General features: G+C 34.9%; 1 protein-coding gene and 1 non-coding gene across 2 annotated transcripts in view; both read left to right on the top strand.

The window, feature by feature from the left end:
• Positions 1–1,371: 1,371 nt before the first annotated feature.
• On the top strand, positions 1,372–1,443 carry TRNAP-UGG (transfer RNA proline (anticodon UGG)). Its single transcript has one exon. It is a non-coding gene; the product is annotated as a tRNA-Pro (tRNA).
• Positions 1,444–1,926: 483 nt separating this feature from the next.
• Positions 1,927–21,534, top strand: part of Oatp30B (Organic anion transporting polypeptide 30B) — a 44,723-nt gene continuing 25,115 nt past the window's right edge. The window contains exons 1-2 of the mRNA XM_076118088.1: positions 1,927–2,224; positions 15,650–15,694. The gene's annotated coding sequence lies outside the window, so the exon portion shown is untranslated. The remainder of the gene's footprint in view (positions 2,225–15,649; positions 15,695–21,534) is intronic.

Raw genomic sequence — 21,534 nt, 5'->3', positions numbered from 1 at the left:
TCCAATATAATCGGTTCGTTTTTGTAATCTTACAAATGCTTATTATCGTTTAAATGGATTGCATTCAATCCTATATGCCACATAACTTATGTTAAGTTATGTGTGCAATTGTTAGACAAGTAAACAGGTTAAGCCTGTGCGTTAACTGTTCACAAAAGTCTATGCGAGTAACGATTACTATTGTACATAGTAAGTAGCTTCTTATAACAATGATCTAACTACTTATTTGTTTTCTTTTTGATATATTTTTTATTATGTTTAATTGCAAAAAGGATGATGTCTTTTATTCTGTTCTAGTGAATTGTGTAATGCGGAACTTAGCAAAATTTTACATTCCTCCTTGCACTGGTATTCTTAGGTATATTGAAAAGAAGACCCCTTCACTTGTATCATTGAATAAAATCTTATTTTTATAAAAATTGCACATCCACAAGTTTTAAAAATAAATTACTATTTTCAATAACAATTTAAGTGGTAAAAGTGATTAAAGTTTGTTGATTTAAGAGTAAAACAGTTAAAACCGGTTATAAGTGATACATTGATGGTTTAAAAGCCCTTTCTTGAACACTACAAATGCTGCAATTTATTTAAAATCGAAATTATCATTATCATTAGTTAACTATAAAATAAACGGCACAACAGACGTTTGAACTTTGAACAGGAAGAAATAAAACGTAAAAAACTCTACAAGGCAATAAAACATTCTCAACATGTAGGTACAAGTAGCCCCCTGCCCCTTTTAAATAACTATTTGCCTACTTGAGCCGCCATTACTTAGTGAATACAAATCAAAATCACGCTTTCTAGACATTCAGTTGCGTAGTGACGTCATGATTTAATGTTTTTTTACCAGTAGGTACTTTTTTGTTTTGACCACGGCATCTTAACTTGAGCCACAGGTGAGATTAATAACGGGGATGGTTTGGCTTCTGTTTTATAGGATACAGCATCTGCTGTTTTAAAGGATTCCGGTGATAAAAATGTTCAGACTATGGTGTGTTAATCTGTCTGCGTACTATCAAAATGCGTTCAGTTGTTTTGGCGTGATTGAGTTACAAACATACATACTAAATCGAAATATCCAAACTTTGGCATTTAAAATATAAGGATTAGATTCATTCGTTACTTATTTTTTGAGTAGCAAGATTCTCAGAACCATTAGGGAGTTTACTTATTTAATAAATTGAATGCAATAGATAAAGAATTACTTTATTCGCTTTCCGTTGACCTGCAAACTTTTGGTTATTATTATGTACTTTCTATTTTTTCCTAATATTTGTATTTTTTCTATCATACACCATTTTAATGTAAGTATGTGTAAGATTATCTTAGTATGTATTGTATATCAACATTTTTAAGATGCTACTAAGCGGCCTCTTGGTCTAGGGGTATGATTCCTGCTTTGGGTGCAGGAGGTCCCGGGTTCAAATCCCGGAGGGGCCCTGTTTTGTTCCTTGAAGTTTTGAGATTTTTACAATTGTTGTTAAATTTTCGTATGAAACTAAATGTAATTTAGTGGAAAAAAAACAACTGTTCTATAATAACATCATAGTCCAATTCCCTACCTGACATTATGAAGTAAAAATTATTCCAGAGTAGGTAAGCAATTACAAACGCTTCTTTGCCAAATTTCATTTCCATTTTTGATCAAGTTTCTGAACGGTAATACCGGAGGTTAACAAAAAAATCCGTCATGGAAATGTTGTAAATTACAAAAGCGCTATCTATTGACAGTACCCGACACTACGAAGGCATTCAGACAATCTTATGTGAAAATCTGTGGTATGAAAAGCGACATCTAATGTCTATTTTTAAAACTATTTACAACACCAAAGATAGTTTTTGATCTGGATGTATAGATGGCAGTAGAATCGTAAAACAGCTGTTTTATGATGATGTTTTGCTTTTCAATTGCAGCTAACTTCATGTCACGCCAACCAGCCAACAACCAGCCAGTGAGAATTCGTGTTCGATTTCGTGAGTTGTGTTAGTACACCGATTCGTTCGGATTATAATTATTTTTGTTAGTAAATTTTATTGACCAGTGCAACCATTATTGTTTTGCTCGCCTTGTTGTTAAAGTGATCTATTTGCGATCATAACATACAAATAAATAGTGCAATAGAAAGTCTTGTGTGTTCGACGGACTCCTTTCACAAAGGATAAACGGGAGTCTTCGTGTTTTACCCGTGCGCATTTCACCAAAAAGACAAGACCAAGGAATGTAAGTAAATTACTTATAAACAGATTGCGTTATTGTTTTGGATATTTTGTAGTATGTTTTGATTATATTGATACGTACCCTGTGTTATTTTGCCATATTGATTAGACTTTCGAGTGACCCGAAATTTCATTACGAATTTAACAAAAAATCCTCCTCGATATTGCGGGATTCTTAGCGTGAAACTTCTAATTATCAGAACTGGTTCATTTATGATAGCTACCAGGCACATACCTACATAAATGAAATCGATCGATTTATTTACCTTTTCATGCAGTAGACGGACAGCTGAGTTGACAGCCAAGCTTTACAAAAATATTTGCTTCATTTTGTAAAACACGTCAATCACGTAGAGGATATTATGAACGTGTTTCATAAAGGTGAGATGCTATCTCAGACATATTTAGCTCCCCAAAATAGAAACAATAGATTATGTCATTGCTATGTTATCGTGAGCTTTATGTTGCTCCAGTGGCAGGTAACTATAAACATTACTGTATTTATTTCATTCTAAATAAAACTAGTACTCTAGTGCATCAACATAGCAAATCATTGGGTAGATTTTTTACAAGATAGGTGGCAGAAACATATCAAATTAACTCCTGTTTTACAGTTTTATCTATTCTGGTCTGAGGTTGTGTTTCAAGGGTCAATATTATGGTACTATTTGTGGAATGCTGTTCTAGAATTGGTTTTGGTTTCATTTATGTACTTACGCTGAGATGTCTGTATTGTATGTTTTATGGTAGGTAGCACCAATGTTATTTTCAATTGAAAAATTTCTTAGAAAGGCATCATAGGAATTTGTAGCATTAACAAATCCTTATCCTCTTAAAACTTATGGATCCTAAAAAATATTGAACTAAAACTCAAACTTATGCTTAAACATTGATTTATATATTTTTTCTTATTGTTATACTCAATATTTATATCGAACTTAACCTGGTAAAAAAAATCATTCAATTGGGATCATTATTACCTTTAAACTGCTACAAATCTTTAATTTAAATTACAGTACTGAACTTGCCTTGTGGCTTTATCAAAATGTTTTCTAGGCAATTAAATTTCTTGAATGATTTCAAACCATACACAATAATCATTTTTGCCTTGGCAATTGTATTATTTATCACTATACATATGCAGTAAACAGCATTGATCGTTCGGGTTATCATTATCATAGTAGTAACTATCATACAAGTGTGTGTACTCGTTATGAAGTCATTTAGCTTTCGCTTTTAAAATTGCTGTATAAATAAGGAAAACTTTAAAAAATATATAAAACGTGTAAAAACATACATAAAAGAGCTATGTATTAGAAATTCAGACATAAGATCTATATTTGATAATATTATTGGTAATAAATTTCCTTGATACATTATCACATGCCTTTATATTAGAACAATTATTAGAAACTCAGCCACCAATAGTTAATGGAGTCCTTAAATCTCACTAGTTAATAAATAAATATTACTGCAAGTGTCAACAAACTTCAGATATTCCAACATGTCATCATCCATCGAATAAACAATAATAATTATAAACATTAAAAGTTGGCATGATTAATCATCTACCATAAACATTATATGTAAAGGTGAATAAGTCATAGCCATGACTTTCTCTTGGTCATTAGGAATTTTGCTTTTATACACATTGTTTTGCAATTGAGTTTTTCAAACTAATTTTACAGCATTTGTTACTTTTGTAGTTACCTAGCTAAATTTTTGTACATTATTGTATTGTACATTAGTCTCAAGAAACTATTCTGATATTTCAAATACTTTTACGATATGTAATCTAGTCTATTAAAATATTACAGTATAATCCATTAGGTCCCTATTGTTTATCATTTTCTTCTTACTAAGTAACACAACTCGCTACAAAACAATATCTGCGCCCTTCCGCTTGCAAATCACATTCGCTTGGCAAAACTAATATCCGTGATTACGTAGCTAAGTATTTCTTTGTTTCTGACATAAGTCTAGCCACTTGCGCTGTTATTATGTCTACACGATCATAAAGTTGACATTGCAATTTTTATTTTGCGTTTCGCGCAGCCGCACCTTGTCCAACGAACATTCATCTTCATAACATTATACGTGGACTACATGTGCACTCCTTTGTATCTGTGACGCATACAAAAGCGGCTAGATTTTTTAATCTAGAACCTCGATTCAATTGTGGGGTGTTAAAGATACATTTACATTGCAAGCTGGCTGGGCAGAGAGAAGTATAGTAGGTCAGTATGCGCTTCCGTATCGAGGCGTCGCCTGCGCGGCCGCAGAAATGCGCACTACTTGCCAACAGACACAGTCACTACTGCTTAAGTATTTACTACTCTCACAGTTCCAACCTATTAGTAATCAATGTTACTCAATACCCTTATGTTAATGAGGTTAATTCCGTATGCATAATAAAAATAACATAGGCCTATTGACCAATGTCAGTTCGGTAATCCACCTATTGACTAAATTGTTCCTACAAGGTTGGTAGGGTAACGTGAACATGATTTTATGAATTGTTTATACGAGCTGATATTTGCACGCACTGCGTAATCTTGACCCAGATGATGGAGCCTAATTCGTGTTAATTCATTAATTCACTTAACCGCAGTTCATCACGTGTTGTTGTTGTCAGCAGGGTCGGATGTGCAATGTAACTCTTTGTTGTAAATTGACCCTTTGTCACATCGCTTTGTAGCAAACTGCCTCGCTAACAATAAATAAAATTCTTTTAACAGTGAATGTATTATGTACATTCTACAGCCAACTAGTCAGTCAATTTAATTCCTTGCTCATCACTCTCAAACTGCAATATTATTTGGTGAAGTGCATTTAGTCCTTCACCCGAGTTCAGTCATACAATCTACTTTTAGTAGATAGTGCAATGTTTCTAAGTTTGCGGTAACTGGGGCCCGAGGCCCGAGCCAGAGCGGTGCCCTGACGCAACGCGTTGCGCAAGCGCAGCCGCTCCGTCGCCATTGCTACCCATTTAAACGTACTTCGATACTATCTTCGTCCTTTGTGTTTCATTTCTGTTCTATTTAACTATTATGTACCTAGGTAGGTACTTCCTAATGTTAATGTTGAAAACTCCTTTTCAACAAGTCCAGGTAGGAGAGAAGAGACGAATATTATTTAAGAGAGGCACACTAGTTCTGCCGTTCATTAATCAATTCGTACAAAACCGTACACAGTAAAGCAGTTGCTCTTATTAAATGTAATGAATCATTAAATATCAAGGATAAAGAGAATGTTGTAATCCTTCAACGGTATTTAATATGGTAAAATGGCAAAGCCTAGTTACCATATATGACATTTTATACAAGGTCCGCAAACGTACATGCATTCGCCGCGCAGGAAAGTTAAATCTAACAAGGTCGACGAGACCCGAGTCGTGGACTGCATAATCACAATGAAGAATACCATTGTAAAATTCGTCTACAGCAGATTGAACTTCTTTTGTTACAGAATAAATCTAGATAAGAACGTGTATTTCAGGCTGTCTGAAAAATAACTTAACGTCAAAACGATGATATATTCCTGGCTCATGTCGGATCGAATAAGCACGACATTTCGACAAAAATAGCATTACTTAATATCGGATTAAATGCGTTATACTTTTCCGCGTTGTAAATGCCAATTAAGGAAACTGGTTATAGTCTCGTTACAATAAGACCGATCGTAGGCGTTAGCTTGTAGCTTGTTTGTTTGACAAACTATGAACATGGAGATACTTCGTTTAAAGACGAAGAGACATATGCTACGAATATTCTGAAATGCAATCTGAGAAGACATCAAACAAGCAGAAATTATACAAGCTAATAAACCGGGACGGATCTCATAATTTAATTTAAACTGACATCATTTATAACGAAAGCACATAGCTAAGACGTTAGGACTAATTGTGTGCATAAATATTTACTCAGCAGTTTGCACCCCTTTCCGTAGTTAATAACACATGTTGTCTCGCTAATTACTGCGCTTCTTAACAACTCACTTCATAGTTCAATAGCTCTTAACAAAAGAAGTTGAGAATACATACGCAGAAAGACTCGGTAGATACAAAATCTCGAACGACATTGTCCCCATCTCGAGAAAATACATCCAATTACCTTCAATAAGATAAACGATTGTTAAGTGTTAACCATGATAAAATACGCTTTACGAGTGATATTCGTCCAATGACAATGCCCGGTGGATTCTGCTATTGGCTTATATTATGATGTATTGCAATGGCTTATTGATTCTGCCCACAGCCCGCAGGTTTCTATACAGATGCAAGTATGAGTCTGGTCTGGCTCTACTTATTCCTAAATATATTCAATGCTCCTTCAGATTCACATTTGCCCCGATTTTGACTCTAAACATTTGGAAGCGAGTATTGATCGTGCAGTAATAAAACTTTACTATTGAAAAGTATGGGTTCTCCGATTTCCCAATTGGAATTGAGACGCTTTCCTATTATTGAATGTTCCAGGAAAAAATTCATGAACCTTTTCAATAGTCCTGACCTTTGTTGATCAATAGATCTATGTGTTCATTATCAATTGACACGAGTAACGCTTTTATCGTCAGAAACGGGAAAACTAGACCTGCCATTCATATTTACAGTGTCGAACACAATAGGTTGAACAAGGACAGGCACCGTAGCCGGCTACTATCTGAACTGTTTGTTGTCTTTCATTGTCCTCTATACGGCATTGTTTAGTACATTATAGAGACGTCAACAAACATAAAAATCGATAAAATGTAATCTTGTGACACACATAGACTCACATTTCTAAAGGTCGACCGTGTATGGGCTTACCTCCAAGTACCTATTAGTGAAAAGCGTTTTTGCGAATTTTATTAATCCTGTTATTGAATTACCTACTTGAATTATTCTTGGAACCTTCAACAAGGTTTCGTCTGGTAAATGACCTGCCTTAGGTTATGCTCAAGTACGTATGTGAGGACTAATGTCAAGTACTTGTTGTAATTAAGATAATACCTTTCAACGATCAAAGAGTATTATTTTGTAGGTACATCGCAGTCCATACAAAAACGTGAAGTTAAGAATAAATAGCGGACTACTTTCTAATTTTAGACGTTTTGTGATATTTTAAACAAACCTACCAGCTGATTCTTATAGTAGAAAGCTTAATTACACTGTTTTCCATGCCCCATAGTATTCTTGAAGGATTTGTAAGTGATGGCAAACAAACGACTTCTAATTACCTGCTACCAAATTTTTTTTTTCTCTTTTTCTTTAACCCATTACTGTCCCACTGCTGGGCAAGGGTCTCCTCCCGTAATGAGGGAAGGGTTAGGCCTTGAGTCCACCACGCTGGCCAAGTGCGGGTTGGGGACTTTGCATGCCCTCAATAAATGTATTAAACAAATTTTAGGCATACAAGGTTTACTCACGATGTTTTCCTTCACCGTTGGAGCATGTGATAATTATTTCTAATACACACATAACTTCGAAAAGTCATTACTACATGGCTACCAAAATTACCCCTTCGAAATAGTTTTATCCATAACATACCTATATCATTATTATATTATATTTGTTATCTGAGCTATACCTAAATTAATGTGTGGTTTTAACAATTTTCCTGTAAGATAAATAATTTTATTGTACCTATTCATGCTTTACTATAATTTCCTGTTAATATATTATGACTTCCTTAACAAATTATGATTACACAGATTCGTAAACTGCCGTAAAAACTGCAATATCTCTAAAATTTTAGACAATATTTTCGATTATGTGAACATAAGTCACCAAGTTTGGTCAATCTCTATCAAATACAAAATAAGGGCCTATATTTACAATAAGACTACTTTACTATGTAGTACACTATACTGACATTGATATGTGCTATCATACATTTACTGAGAACTTATGTCATCATATCACCTATTTCATGCTTTCTGCAATATCGATACTATTGTTTCCTGTTGATTACTTCGATACACGCCTCTTCGTCATGCTTGTCGATATCGCAGCCACTAGAGCACTAGGTTTATACAACAACACTGAAACATTTATTAAATACATTGTGTTCTAAAACTTTTTAACTTTGCAAGACAAAGTCGCGAATATAATAATAAAATTAAAGTGAAACGATCACGAAACGACTGTCAGATTACTGAAGAAGGGGTGGTAGGTGAGCAAAAGTTGCGACCTTGCAAGGTCGTCGCCGCTTTATGCTGTATACGAGGGTGTACGCAACACGCTGGCAAGCACAACCACTGCCACCCTCCCCGCAGGGCCGCATAACTACTTTTCAAACAATTTGTTATAAGTTTTTGGGTGAAACTTCCGAAAGCGTTACTGCAATACCTATACCATTAAGAATTGGATAACGGCCAAGGACCGTAACATTAATGTTGATTCTATAACTACTTCTGTTCAATTATGAAACTAGCTTATCCAAGTTAATAGAGAAGAGGTAGTTGGTTTAGTCATCAATTATGTTTTTCATTAAGTTTATTGCCGTTTCATAGAGACAAATAGCAAATTTAGATACAATATTTTATAAGCAGGGGTGTGGCAAAATAGATGACGATAGATCGACCTTGCTAGCTGTTAGCTTATCGATTTCCTTATAACCACAAGACTTATTTTACAACGATAAATAACGAAGTGGGTCTTACTTAACACTAATTAATTGTCATGTTTGAAGGATACACTCTATCGCCAGTATCAATGATACTTCAATATCGTCGTTTGCGTAATTTATCTAAGTGCAGACTGTAAGAACTTGTGTGTTTAAATAAAAATATAAGGTCGTTCAAAAGTTAAATATTTACGCTAGTTTTAAAACGCAACCCAAGAGCGTTGTATGTATACCTACCTATGTATAAATTTACTTATACAAGTATGATAGGTACTGCGTGAAAATACTCAATATTTTAATAATGATTAAATCACAAAAGATTCCTTAACCTAAAATTAATATAAATATTCACGAAAATAATACCTAGATTTATTACTAAGATTGCATCATCTGCAGCTGTAATTCATTGTTTCAATATAAACGTATAGATTATGCGCATATGTAAGGAGTAAGATCAACTAGATTAAAATTCAATACTACAAGTAATAAGTTATTTTTCATAAACTAGGCTGCAAAACAGTTACCTAGACTCAGGAGAGTAAAACAAACTACATCTCATTATAATCTGAAGCAGATAATATCATAAATCGCGAAAAGAATTAAAAAAAAAAGAGTCTTAATCTCAATAATCGGATTTATGTAAAATTGTTTTGATGCCTCCCTCGGGCTGCTAGCGAGCTTTAAAACCAGATTTCATCCATAAATCGTGTGCAAGTCAAGGGGACCTTTCTCTGTCCCATCACTTTTCCTTCGTCCCTTTATACGTTTTATTATTCATACACCTTTAATCATTTATACATAAAATATGGATACGGCAAAAAGCGAGACTGAATGCGAACAGGAATAAACTTCCCTTAAAGAGCTTTAAAAAATAGCGAAGAATTTGAATGGTTCCACACTATTAAAATCTACCCCAGCAATAAATAAGTACAGCACAGCTGCGCAATGCGACGATATCGCGAGGTCATTCTCACAAACTGATAAACGTTCAGACTCTACTGACCTCGAAGCGACTGCTCTGCTAAATTATTAATGTTTAATTGCCCTTTGAACCACACTGAAAAAAAGTTTGTAATCACTCGATCGCCTTATGCATCATTTATTCATTTATGAAGAATCTTTTTTTTCATCGAATTTCTGTAAATATATCGAAGGCTGCGTTAATATACCGTAAAGCATAATGTCACTACGCTAGAGCCATCCTTTGTTTGACACGACTTAAGTATTCGTTTATGATCGTTTCAAAGCATATTCAATCGTACTACTGACAATTAAGATCTGTTTTTGAAAGCGGTGGTGTACTCTATTGTTCGATGTAGAAAGTGCACCACGAACTGGGATCACGACGAGCATTCTAATTGCGGTTATTCTACGAAAGGACCACTTGGAGCTAAATTATTTGGATCTCGAGTCGTGCGCCCATTGAACCTTTTGGTTTTTTTCCCCGAGGCCCTAAAAGCAGGTGGAGTTTTTGCTCGAATTCGAAATCAATATTTTTTCCTACTTTTCTAGCCGTTGCATCGTTTTATGGTTAAACATTAAGTAGCATTGACCAAGACCACTAAGCAATTTTATGCAACGGTACAAAGTTTATGCAACAACATAAAATTTCTCAAGCTGAGGTACAGTGAATGAACAATGCATAAGATTCAGTGACATTTCACAGACGGCTCTATCCTTAATTCAAATGTTTACTTCGTTTTGACGACCAATGCGACTCCATTAGGGCCATCATTAAATAACAATGGACACAAAATTACATGTAATTTAGTTCGTTCTCAGGAAAATTGAGTTTATTATGTAAGCCTTACTTTCGCCTGAATATAAACAGGCAACCCTCGCGATTTCTAATCGATTTCATGCCTCTTACCTTGTTAATTAACTACCGAACATTGTTAAACGTATCAATATTATAGCCTTCGTAGCCAAAATATGTTTGATTCAATTATTAAATACTTGCTATCGATCCTAATAAGGTCATTTTTATAATGAAAAACATATTTAATTACAATATTAAATGTAGAGTTGATAAGCCATCTCGATTGTATAATGTAAACAGTTGCGTCATTTGATCATTGAAACGGTAAATATGGTATATTGAGTATAGCAGTTCTCGTAACGTAGTTAAGTAGGTAACGTTCGTAACACACACTGACACTATTGTTTTGCATTTGGAAACTTGTTTAAGTAGCATTGAACTTATGTACCAACAATAGAACACAATATTTTTATCGACTATTCAAATTGTATCTATTAAAATTTGCAACCTAATTAATGTATTCAGTTCTGAATGTAAAACTAGAACACTCACACTAACAGATTTAAACAAAATCAAAGTCAAGATAAATTTGTCTTGAAACTCCTTCTGTCCCGTCACTGCTAAAATAAAATTGTCATTCGCATAGAAAAAAATCCAAAAACTAAAGTATTCAAATCAACCTAGACTAATAAAAAACTTTTTCGCCGTTAATTCGATAAAAATCTCCAATGAAACACATTCTTGGCCAACTTAGTTTAAAAACGGGTTATAGCGATGACTAGCTCGCTGAGTTGATTGACCAGACTGTCACCCTGAGACGATTAGATGTACAAATAATAAACCGTTTATTCGTAAACGATAACCGCAGAAAATCGGATCGAAAATAAAAGGATCATTGAGCGTATTGCGCAACAAGGAGATGAATCAGTGCAAGCGAGACATGAGGCGTGCGCGACGTTGACCCACCAGGCGGTCGCTCACCTCCGTCACAACTCGATCTGTCTTCTGCTACTACTAGAACATTGGTAATAGCCTCCACTTAGGTACGAATTTACGATATCCTTGTCCTATCTGACCTCTACTGCGCAGCTGCCCGTCAATGTGAGCTATTCATATGTGCGCACAAGACTCCATACAATCGCTCAATTGCAATTTCTCTAATTATATTGCTTTGGAATTCAGACCTTCTCCCATCACTACGAATACTCCTATGTAGTTGCAACGTTTTATTATCGTGAATTATATTTTCGTCTTATATTCAAAGTTAATTCTATAATTATGCTTATATTACGAAACTTCTTATTCGAAATCTCTGCTCCATTAACGGATCGTCCAATAAAATAAGCCACGTGGTATCTTAATCGACATATTAAACGTGTTTACTAAAAGCCCACTTACCTTCACACTACATTTGTTTAGCAAATCGTTGACGTAAGCTTAGTCTTCTGTGTGCTTCATCTTTCTCGCCTTGACGTTTTACCTACCAGACATTTATTTTTAAAAGTTCACGGTCAGACTGCCTGCATCCGGAAATGAAGCTTCAGGTTTATTCTATCTTCTAACTTGACGCCATTTCGTCAGAATACACAGTTATATTTATCACGGAGCGAGTCAGATAGCTGGGAATTTCCGAGGAGAAATCGACTATCAAACACATTTGGGTACTTTCACTTTCACATGAGTCACGTTACCTACCCTTCGCCTCATCCTTTCAATCCTGATTCTTTAATAAAAGCTTAAGAACAACTATAAAAATGTAAATGCAATCATAGCGAGATGAGATGTGACTCAACCGGCCATAAAGATCAACATTCCATAGGAAGCACATATTCGAAAGAGACTTTGCGCTATTCAAATTCATTGAGAAAAAAATCAAGGTACAGTTTTGTTTTTGTAGAACAGGGAAAGTCGCGGCTCCTCGTAATTGATTATCTTTGATCGGAATGTTTTGTCATGGTCACTGAAATGAGTACGAAACCATACTTGGCCCTGCAAATTGATCCGTTTTGCGAATTCGGAAAGCTCTATTTGCATTGCAAAATTAAATTGAGTGCAAATTGAACTTGAAAAAGAACATTTTAATGAAGAAGATGTTTCAGACGATTCAATTTTCGAGTTTAATTTGTTTTTACCAATGCTTTTTCTTCTGCTTATTATAGCTGAGTACCGATTGGCGTGTAATGTTACGTGGGCGGAGCAAAGAGCTTGTCATATTTCTCATGGCTAACGTAAAAAAAATTCAACCTTCGACATTTCTTCTGAATTCCAAAGATCACAGACAGCTCAAATTTGTTCATAAAGAGCTTTTAATACGAAAAGGTCATGACAGTAATGAACAAAAGAGAATCGTCAAATGTGAGTTATGTTGCTTATTTCTGCTTATTTATATACAAAATAAATGTTAGCACTTTATTAGTACGTTGTAAACAAACAAGTACCGTTACTGTTAATTATAAAGGCTATACAACAGTATTGATTGAGCTTGTATTTAAGGTTTCTGTACACCTACAACCTAAATCCTAATCTGATTAGGACTACGCCTAGAGCAAGTTGGGAATTGTGTTCAGGACTGCAAATACCATCAATAATGCAAATGCTCGAATTGCTAGACACCAGCTTAACAGAGAATCTATTGGAATTGATGCTTGAAGCAAAATAAATATACTCTATTCTCAAAGGTTTAAGGGAAGCCAAAATTTAAGTTCATTTTTTACGTGTAGATGTTTTACTTAGGGCCTAAACGCTTCATGAATTCTAAATGAAATGTCTGTAGATTTGAACCCGGGGAGTGTCATAATGTATCCGTACGACGCCAATAAACATCTGATGCGGAAGTTACCATAAGAAGCCGAAATAAAACTTTTTTCCTCTAACAGTTGGAGCGGAATGTTATTTAATGTACAGATTTTTTTTTGCTATACACACATATCTCAAGAGCTAGTCAGGAAAACTCGAATCAATATTGAAATCGTTCCCGTTAATATAGTCGGGGTTCCGATTTCTAACTGGATGCTGGAGAATCTTATCAAAATTCATTTTAGCAGATACATTAATTCGATCATCTTCTATTATATAAAAATTAATCGCTAAGTTCGTTACTTAGCGCAAATCTGGAGAACTGCTGAACCGATGTCGCTAATTCTTTTTTTTATAATATTCCTTGTAGTAAGGGGATGGTTCTTACGGAGATATTTTTTTAAAATTCAGAGTCCACTGTTAGGCGCTACGAAGGTCGCTGTGTCAGCTAGTTTAGAATAAATATTTAACTATTTCGTACTATAATTTAATCTCATTTTGTGCCACTATATAGCTGTTTTAATATTGTTCTATTCTACATTGTTTTAAACCCATTGTCCTAATCTACGCGGTAGACGCGACACGACGGCACAAAAATATCAAATAACAATGTTTTCCACAAGTGGGGCACGTTGTCACGAGTCTGTATTTTGTTTCGTTCTATTATCACATAACACATCGCATTGCATTTCACCTCTACCACTCTACATCGGTTTGCACGTTACACGCTGTTGGGTCCCAGATTTTGTGTAGGAAAAGGTTAGTTGTTTACAGTTCAGTGTGTTTTAAATCAATTTGATTTTGGTCTTAAATTGAGTGCTTATTTACTATTTGTTTCCAGTAAACCGATTAATATATATTTAAAAAACTGTTTAAATGTTTATTAAATGTATTTCATAAATGTCAGGTAATCACAGCGAACGTTTGCTGTAAATGTAATGCATTTTTCTTTAGTAATTCATTTTGAAAATCATTAACATTGCGAACAATTTGATTCTGCATATCATTGACTTTTTCTACAATTTCAGTAACAATAATAATTTTAATAAATCAAGCGACTACGGGAGCAACATCCTCTTTGAGATTTATTGCATTTATCATTGCACGTGAACGGGGAAGTGTGATACTGATAAGAAACAAGTACTTATGTGGCACATATAATTTTATAAAGTTTACCATACCTACTACTGTCACGCTGTTTACTCTCATTCCTTTTCGTTTGTTCTATGATAAGTTTTGAGGCACGAAACGGGTGCTTTACTTTAGGTAATTCCTAACGCTATAATGATAAGTATTTTTAAAATGTTTTAACAACTTCCTCTTATCTCTTGTTTGTTGGCTCTTAAACTCTTGTGACCTGTTCCTCTTTTGTGACAATGCCGAAGAAACACGTGCAGTTGAGTACACACTTGATTAAATAAGTGTCTTATATGAATAAGTTGTGACGTTCATTAGTCCAAAATCTGACGTGTTAAACCTTGCAAACCTAATCGTTTATCTTTCGTTCAATAAAATACAAACTTTTTCGTTCAATAGTTCGTGATTAATGAGAAATCTTTGCGGCCTCTTGAACCAAAGCACTTGAGATTCTCACGACTTTGGTCATTCTGAAGTTGAAGATTAATATTTACATCTTAAGCGAAATACTTTACTAAATGGTTTTACAACACTCCTTGAACACAAGAACCACTTTTATGCGCTCTGTAGTTAATCTTCTTGCAACTTATCAGCCTCAAGTGAGTAGCTGAAAGTTCTAGAATATACTTTTAAAACTTTCGTAATAAATTATTGTATTACTTCAAGATAACGTGCTAATAATATTTGCTCAAATTGTTACTGATAAAGTGGTACTAACGAAAAACCCGTTACTTTTTATTGGATTTTATCGGTGACTATTTTTATGTCGAAATTATACCGTTATTTTTAACCAATTGGTTTAGAAAAATTAGTCACATAATGGTATTAATTACTTGTTGCTAATTATGCAAGATTTTTTGTAAATACCGACATAATAATTTTATCTTTGATGTCATCTAACTAGCTTGGGCTGACTCTATGAAGGTCCACATAGTTCACATACAGGCATAAATATGCTTCTTCTTCCTTTTTTTTCTTTTCTACGTGCAGCGTTTCTATAGCCCTCGGTACACACGCATGGAGCCTCGCAATGACAATGCGGTGACTAGCATATTGCGTACCAAGCCTTATACGGGGGAACGTGTAACTTACCTCCCTACATTTTTTAACATACAACTCTTTTTCTTTTCAGATTGGGAATGCCTGCAACGACCGTCATAAAACAAAAGTAGTGAAGGTATGTTTGTCTGATATTTATAACTTTTTGCTTTTATATTTGTGCTCGGAGGCACTCCAAATATCGAATTCGAGCAATTACATATCGAATGTTCATATTTAGTTAGAAAACACATCAATCTCACTCAACGCTCTCGCCGAAGTATTAACTATTGAACTAACTTAGTTTACAGAGCTGTTATCGAACATGAGAAACTTTTAAAAGGAATGAAAGTAACATTTCATCCATGTTATCGAGGGAGCTGTTTTCCATCACACATCCAGGATGCATTAACGTGTGAGAGGTGTGCAAACATGAGCACTCGGAGGCTTCACGTTACACCTAGGGATATATTCTGTAATCACGCCCCTCGCCACTAATAGCTGCACTCTCGGAACACTTACACTTTTATTAAAACTGATATCTTCTTCATATTCTTGAAGAAATAACAGTTAATCAGCGTTACTACAAGAATGTACGTGGCCTGTACGGGAAGTCAATATCCTTCATGATTTGCTTTCATTTTCCCTTTGTGTCGGTTTTGTTATCAATCGCTTTGTAGTAAACTGACACCTATTAAACATCAAAACAAGTCTTTTAGGAAACTTGTTCCGTCGTACATCAAGTTCTTTAGTTCTCTTGTTGCGCAACACATTATATCCGGCTAGAGTAAAAGCAAAAACGTAAAATGTTCGCCATTTTACAATTAATTAACATTTTAGGTCCGCCCTATTTGCATAGAGGATTATATTAAAAGGTTTCTATCAAGACCGTAAACATCATAAAATTGTGTTACTCTCTTTTATGATAATTAAACTAAGCCTGTAAAAAGTTTATTTAGAACCGAGAACAATATGCTCGTGTACAATCTTTTTTGTACTTTCTTTGTTGTTTAATTATTTTTACTCTTTTGTCCTGTCTGTTGAGGTTATTATCTTTCGCTAATTAATATAAAAGATAAGTACTCATGAATTTCTCTACATATTTATAACGCTTCTCTGGACAAAGCATAATGATTTTTGTGTCGTTTCTTTAGATCCCCCGAAATTGAACGGTTGATACCGCTGAGTCCGTGCAAAAACTTATATTCAGGCATATTTGGGTTGATTAGAGCAAGTATTAATTTTAGTATTGTAGACATAATCAGAATAAAAAGAATCGCAGACAACAATGTGTATTTGAGTTGTATTTACTTTTGATGTTTGCGCATCTAATCAGCCTCAAGTCTGCAACCCCATTCATTCTTGGGACAATAACTGAAAGACATTAAACAGATACACAACATAATGTTTTAAGAGGCTGTTTGCTTAAAATTTCATACAAATACATATTGTTGTTTAGATTGCTTATTTATTGTGAGCTTTGTTTCACGAACACAATTAAATTCATACATTCAACTCAAATGACGCAGTGAATATCGTGGAAGTGGTAATCACTAGTCGGTACACCACTTTCATAGACTGAGGTTCTGGCAGCAAGCAAATATTCCGATTTATTTTTCTGCTTAAGTGTGTTCTAATGTCGGGAATTTACGAGTGACGTTACATTGAGGTTATCAATACAGCCTATGTTATCTGTTCAACAAAAAAGAAAGAATTCGTGAATCAGTTGTGAGTGGTTTTTTTCATTGTTGGGAATAAACGTAACCAGAAGATGTAGCGTCTGCATCGGCAAGTGAGTCATCATTAAACATTGGTTCGTCTGCTCGCCATCAAACCGGTCTTGCAGTTGACTGGCGATCGTTCATTGCCACTGCATTCAACCTCCTCATATGAACCGCAGCCTCCTAATTTCTCTTCACATGCAACTATTTATATGTTCCGTAGACACGAATAACACGAAACGGCTATTAGCAGATCTATACTATCTTTATTGTTACTATAAATAGATTTATTTACTTCCTTCGTTTAGAACTTCCAATTAACCAGTTATTAGAAGATATTTAGGTAATACGTAAGTAGTTTAATTTTAATAAGGGCCTCACTTTAGTTTAATTTATAAAGAGGATAGATTTAACTTACGAATTGCGTGTGAAGTATTATTATTGGATTAGTAGTTTCATCACCTTATACAAAATAAACGTTACATGCATCTTGTAATAAGATGTGAAGTGCAGTGAATTGATTTTTACTCACTTGCTAATATTTTTACTAGTTTCTTTCAAATTGCATACGGTTATAATATACCACTTATTATATATAATATAAGTATAGATTATTACTGCCTCTCCCGTTCTAGACAGGAATATAATATTGATCATTGTTATGAAAATTTTCTGTTACTGAACGCACCTTTTCCCGACCAAATTATCTAGAATGTTTACCGGCATCAACAATAAGGATAACGACCCAGAAGAATTCTTCTTATTTCCTAATACCGTAAAAAATATAGATAAAAATATCAGACGCTGTTCTATTATCGGCATTTATTTCATGGAAAAATAACGTTGTATAGGCAATGTAACGGTTCATTATTAACCCCTACTAATATTATAAATGCAATAGCAACTCTGTCTGTCTGTCTGTTAGGCTTTCGCTTCTAAACAACTGAACTGATTTTAATAAAATCTGATACAGACCCGTACAGAGATAGACCTGAACACTTTTTATTGCCAAAAAGGGCTAAAAACTGTAAGAAAAGGGGGTGAATGTTTGCATGGAAATCCTGTCACTTAACCACGCAGACGAAGACGCAACCAAAGCAACCTTAGTACCTCATATAAAACTTAATACCGATGTCATATATTTAGAACTAGCTGACCCGCGCAACTTCGCTTGCGTCCAGTAAGAGAGAATGGGTGAAATTTTTCCCGTTTTTGTAACATTAATTACTGGTACTCTGCTCCTTTTGGTCGTAGCGTGATGATATATAGCCTATGTCCTTTCTCGGGTATCAAAATATCTCCATACCAAATTTCATGCGAATTGGTTCAGTAGTTTAGGCGTGATTGAGTAGCAGACAGACAGACAGACAGACAGACAGACAGAGTTACTTTCGCATTTATAATATTAGTATGGATTCTAACAGCCTTAATAATAGGAACCTCGGTCAACAAACAAACATTGAATTTGTGTGGCAACAGAATCAATGCTATAGTTTTTGACCTTCATTCGGTTGTTCATAATTATTTAAGAGCATGTCGAGTATACCGGCTGAATATTCAAATAGTCTCATGTTACCAAGCGTCAGTGATTGTGAAATAATATTATAATAATCACCACGAGACAAATGTAACCGGACTTTGTAATTTTATAGGTTTTTTATGAGCTTGTTTTTTTATATGTCAATACTACATATCATATTTTGATTGAGCTATTGTCAATCTAGTCTAGCCGTATTAGGTTCCTTTGCATTACAAATTTTGCATTTGCTGAAACCGTCGTCGATTGGCTATTCTTGACCGTGGGAAACACGTATTAAGAGCTCTTTTACTCCAAAGGATACTGCATAAGTTCTATTGTTATCAGACGTGTCAAGGGCCTTCTGGATCAGGCAAGTCAAGGGCTTTTGGGTGACCGAATAAATAACAAGGTTAACCCAACAAAAGAAAAAGAAACCTGCCAGCATAATTATCTTTTGATTGATCAGTGTAGAAATACCAGCCTTATTAAAAATAGCAATAGTTAATTTGAATTTAAGTTTGGAATTAGTACCGACAAAGGCTGTGACATTTAGATCGATCCTGATCGGGCAGCGTCGGCGCCCACGCCGTATGGCCTCGGAAGCCTTTCCCTCAGTGACGCGGGTCGCAGCCTGCCCAAAGGCCGAGCACGCGCCAACACGGACCTCACTATGCACAATAGACACACATTACATACAACGCTATATGACTAACAATTCTACTAATATTATAAATGCGAAAGTTTGTGAGAATGTATGTATGGATGTTTGTTACTCTTTCACGCAAATACTACTGAACCGATTACGATGAAATTTGGTATATAGATAGCTGAAGACCTAGATACAACACATATAGGCTACTTTTTATCCTGGAATTCCCGAGGGATCGGGATTTACACGGGAAGGGTTTCCACGTGGCCGAAGTTGCGGGCGGCCTCTAATAAATAATATCTGAAATCTATATATCTATAATGAAAGTAATTTTATTTGAACATACATGAACGACAGTTCCGGTCCCGTTTGGAACTATGAAAGCAGAACAATATTTTTGTTTCATTAATGCTGAAAGTGATACTTTCACGGTTTATACAGTATTTAAACTCCAATCAATTTATACGGTTTCGCTGAACAAACAGAAATGTAATATCCGTAGCAACAATTAAAGTAACGATAAAAAAACGTTTTTCTGTAATTGGAAATATCTAAAAAATAATGTCAATTGGTGACATTTTGCAATTTTCATGGAGCATTAACTTGCGTGTCAGTATTTATACATCGGCGGAAGTGTAATAGCTTTGTTTGTACATCAACGTTAATTTACAGTAGGTTATCTTAATTATGATCTAAGCGGATATTAGTGTGTATTTTGGCTTTCTCAATGTGTACTAACTAATCTACACGACAGAGGAAGTATACATAGTACATAGGATCAGGTTCGTATTGAACTCATGCATGCACAGAATAACAAAAGTTTTCCTGGACTAGATTGAACTCTCTATTTCAACTGCACTATAACCTTACACAGAGTAGACTATTCGGAACATGTACCCGGTACTCGGCTGTGTTCGCTCGACATTAATAGCAAACTCATTCTCTGTGCTATAGTAACATTGTCATCTAGGTAAATATACAACGCCTACGACATGCAATCATCGTTCATACAATACGTTCCATATTCTAATACCTTGCGGACTTGATACACGCAACATACGGCTATCATACACTTTGCTTAATGACTGAATTCATTATACAAAAGCCTACTAACTATTAACTTATTCAACGGCTTTTGGCGCATTTAACGTAACGCCATCATTAATAGTCATTGTGCTACTTTATGCCCGATAAAATCTATTACCCACTTTGCGAATAGTTTGAGCGCCTTGTGAGACTTTCACTAACATTTTTAATATAAGAATCGATATCAGTAGACGCTGAACGGTTTTGGGTCAGGCAAGCCGTAGTGCGTAGCTACACTAGCTACCCTCCATTGATAGTGAGTTTGTTCTAGCCGCTTCGGCAGAATGCCATTGTATCGACCGTAACCTATGGGCATGACACAGAGACGAGCGTATTAACCTTGAGCGCACACTCACTTTCACATAACCCCTCCTCCCCTCTCTCTGTGAAAATATCTGAAGGCGTAGATTGTTTGTTTACAAATGCTAACAGTTTCGGTGAATCACATGATTAAGTTTGGTTATCTGAGTGCGGAGAAAATTAATGACTCATCGAGGTTTTGAGGAGTCTACGAAAACGAAAACAAGCCTAAACTTTTACTCATAAAAGCCTTTAAAATCTTATTTTAAGTCATCAATGTTTTCCTTTTAAGTCTTTTCCAGGTGAAATGACACAGTTTTTTACATTCACAAACGAAATTGAGAAAACAACTAACACGTGTCTATATGGCATAAACAATAGCTTATTTCATAAATATACTCGTTATTGACTCTCCGAAACTTTGCATATACTAATCCGAAACGATTTACTTTAGCGATTACACCCACGTTTTTAGGATATAATTTCTTAAGAGGTTGTTCGTCAAATACAAACGCATTTACATACTAATAATACACCTTTTTTAGCCAACAAACTTTCTATTTTATTCTCATAATATATCTTAATAACGACAGCATGTAAGAAAAAATATAAAAATAATTGTGCGACTAACGAGACAAGAAAATGAGACTGAGATTATGATAAGACATCTCGATTTGCTGAGCTACGTAGATAAATCAGGTTCC

The sequence above is a fragment of the Anticarsia gemmatalis genome, chromosome 1 (assembly GCF_050436995.1).
Source record: "Anticarsia gemmatalis isolate Benzon Research Colony breed Stoneville strain chromosome 1, ilAntGemm2 primary, whole genome shotgun sequence".
Taxonomy (NCBI): Eukaryota; Metazoa; Arthropoda; class Insecta; order Lepidoptera; family Erebidae; genus Anticarsia; species Anticarsia gemmatalis.
The sequence above is the reverse complement of the archived record's forward strand: the minus strand, read 5'-3'. Positions and strand labels throughout refer to the sequence as shown.